Consider the following 3,744-nt stretch of genomic DNA (forward strand, 5'->3'; position numbering starts at 1 on the left):
GTACGTACACACCGACTATCAGTACCGAGTCAAGCTTTTGGCGTTTGTATACTGCATATTCTTGTGGGCATCTATGAAACCCTAGTTCCTTGAGTGTTTTATCAAGGCGCACATTCCAGGCTCTCGGGGCCTGGCGTAATCCATACAGGGCTTTGTTTAGCTTGTACACCATATGCTCTTTTTCCTGCAATGACAAACCCATCTGGTTGAGAGACATAGACATCATCCTGTAAAACTCCATTTAAGAACGCAGATTTTACGTCCAAGTGATGAACTTTCCATCCTTCGTTTGCTGCTAATGCCAACAACATTCGAATAGTTTCCAACCAAGCCACCGGTGCATATACTTCATCAAAATCGATGCCTTTCCGTTGCACATTCCCTTTTGCAACACTTCTAGCCTTGTGTTTTGTGACTCTTCCTTCTGCATTCTTTATTAACTTAAATACCCACTTCAATCCAATTGATTTTTGACCCTTTGGAAGGTTCGTCAGCTGCCATGTATTATTTTTCTCTATTGACTCCAGTTCATTCTTCATTGCATCTCTCCAATCATGTTTACCTGTTGCTTCTTCAAACGTCGTTGGTTCTTCACCAGCGTACATCAGTTCATCTGATTCATCTTCTAAATGTTGGGTTTCATGGTATATATCTGACAATAACCTAAACCCACGTACAGGTGTGTCGTCGTATGTGGACCTGTCTACTTCTGGACTTTCTTCTGATGTTGGAGTCATTATACTCCCTGCATGACGAAGGGTATTTGATGGTCCACCTGTACTGCTGTTCGTTTGTGCTGGGAGTGATGGAGGTGATTGCGAGTCGTTTTCATTCTGTTGTGATGTAGGGCTCAGATTTTCATCTTGGACTGGGTCGTTGAAACCCACATTATTTTGCTCAGTTATCACACTTGGAAATTTTGTCCAGGTGTTGCTTAGGATTGGCCCTAACTCTTGGACCTCAACCCAATTCCATTTAACGTTTTCTTCAAACACCACGTCCCTAGCCACACATATTTGATTAGTTTTAGGGTTGAGCAACCGATATGCCTTGCTTCCTTGTTCGTTTCCGAGGTAGACAAGTGCTATGCTTCTGTCGCTCAGTTTTGTAAGCTGATTTGAGGGGATCTTTGCATGCGCAACACATCCGAAGACCCGAAAATGTCCCATTGTTGGCTTTCTTCCGTGTATCCCTTCATATGGAGTCATATCTTTCAATCCTTTTATTGGAACTCAGTTTAGAATTTGAACTGCCTGTCGAACAGCTTCCCCCCCCCCCCCCCCCCCCCCCCCCCCCCCCCCAATCTTTCTAGGACACTCATGGCTTTCAAAAGTGATCTAGTAACTCCAAGGATCGTCCGGTTACGTCGTTCTACTATCCCGTTTTGCTGAGGTGAGTAAGGCGACGTTAACTGCCTTTTGATTCCCTCATTGTTGCAGTAATTTGTGAATTGTGTAGACGTGAATTCAACCCCACGATCTGTACGTAACGCCTTTAGTTTGTATTGACCTTCACTTTCAACTTGCATCTTGAATTTCTTGAAGGTTTGAAACACCTCATCCTTGGTTTTAATCATGAACACCCACATGTACCTGCTGTAATCATCGACAAATAAAAGAAAATATTGATTTCCTGCGGAAGTTTGTGGTGTTATGGGACCACAGAGATCCGCATGCACCAATTCCAATGGATTACCAGCTTGCCATTGTGCTTCCTGTGGGTAAGATTGGCGTGTCTGCTTGGCGATCAAGCATCCCTCACACACCTGTGTGGGATGATGAATTTTGGGTACTCCTTGTACCATCCCCTTTTCAACCATTGCTTCAATAACACGAAAATTCACATGCCCCAATCTTGCATGCCACAACCATGATGTGTCATCTAACCTTGAACTAAGACAAACAGGTTGTGTGGTGTGTAGAACTATCTTGTACAAGTGATTTTTTGATTGTTGTACCTTCATTATTAACCTGTTCCTTTCATCATGCATACGTAGGAATTCATGCAACATCTCAACCCTATAACCTTCCTTAGTCATTTGTCCTAAGCTAAGTATATTACTACGTAAAGCAGGGATGTAATATACCTCAGGAATGACCAATTGCTCCTTATTTTTGCATTCCACCAAAATTGTTCCTTTGCCTTTAATTTGAACTCTGGACCCATCTCCAAAACGTACCAGACCGGTTACATTTTCATCCAACTCAGCAAAGTATTCCCGTACCCCCGTCATGTGGTTGCTTGCGCCATTGTCTAGGTACCACGTGTCTTCTTCATTTCCTTTTGATACCGGAAAGACTTTGTCTTCATTGAATAACACCCAATCATCAGATTCTTCTCCCCAAACTGTCAACAACAGAGCTGCTTCTTCCTCTTGTGTCTGAGTGAGATTAGCTTTTTCTTCATTCTGCTTGGGATTGGGACACTCTGATGCATAGTGTCCATGTTTCTCACAATTAAAACACTTTATGTGACTTTTGTCTCTTCCCCTCCAATGGCTATTGTTGTTGTCTCGTGGTGATGAGTGCTTGCCACGACCGCCCCTGCCCCGTGTGCTTCCTCTTCCTCTACCACCACTTCTTCCACCTCTCTCCTGTTGATGCGAGCCATGTCCTCTACCACCCACAGATTAACTTCCACCATGAGATTTGTGAGGCGGTTTGCCTTCTGAACGAGTAAGCAACAAGCTCGCTTCACCACTTGAGTTCTCGCTGCGGAGTCCTCATATGCTTTTAATCTGCCAATCGCCTCCTCAAATGGCATGGTATCGATATCTGCCTACTGTTCGATTGAAGCCACAAGTTGAAGATATTTGTATGGGACATAATCCAATAGCTTTCTTACCAAAACGCTGTCATCAAGAGTCGATCCAAGGCTGTTGTACTTTGAGTTTAAACCACTTAATTTTCCTGCAAACTCGTCTATAGTTTCTCCTTCTTTCATCCGAAGAGCTTCAAAGTCACTTTTAATCGTGTGCAATCTTGCCTTTTGCACTCGATCAGCACCAAAGTAACGTGTTTTTAGAGATTCCCACACCTCTTTTGCTGTTTTTTTCTTGGCAACTTGTAGGAGGATGTCTTCCGGTATCGCCTGGAAGATGTAAGCTTTCTCCATCTTGTTCTTCTTCTCATCCACAGCCTCTCCAGCTTGTGTTTCGATGGACTCTCATACCCCTTGAGCGTCCATGATAGCCTCCATTTTAATTGCCCATGTGGTGTAGTTTGTCGGCGTCAACATCGGGCATTGAAATGAAACACCACCGCTCTCTTTTCCTTGTTGTGCATCTGTTGACATCTTGTTGAGTCTTAGGTACTTGGGCATGAACCGAGCTCTGATACCAAATGTTGGTTCATACTCTTCAATAAACACACAAACACACAGTATAGAGAGTTTAAAGATGGAGGAATAATCTTCCCTGTTTATCTTTTTATTCACTGACTCACTAAAAGAGAACAACGTACATCAATTTAAAAGAAATGAAATAACTAAATAAGCGAAAAACTACCATCTGCATGTGCTCCACAAAACGGGTGACCACTAAGTCACTTATTCCTCCAAACTTGGTCAGCACATGACCAAGTCAGAATTACTTTCCTACAAAAAATGGATGCAACCAGTTTATATATTCAATTAAGTAGTTTTAAATTTATCATACATGTTGAAATAAATACGGCATATATAGAAGTCATCCAATTCGCGCAAGAGTCCTGAGTCCACACTAAAAGTAATTAATATGAAAGTTTT

Source organism: Lactuca saligna, chromosome 9 (assembly GCF_052625555.1).
Source record: "Lactuca saligna cultivar CGN05327 chromosome 9, ASM5262555v1, whole genome shotgun sequence".
Lineage (NCBI taxonomy): Eukaryota > Viridiplantae > Streptophyta > Magnoliopsida > Asterales > Asteraceae > Lactuca > Lactuca saligna.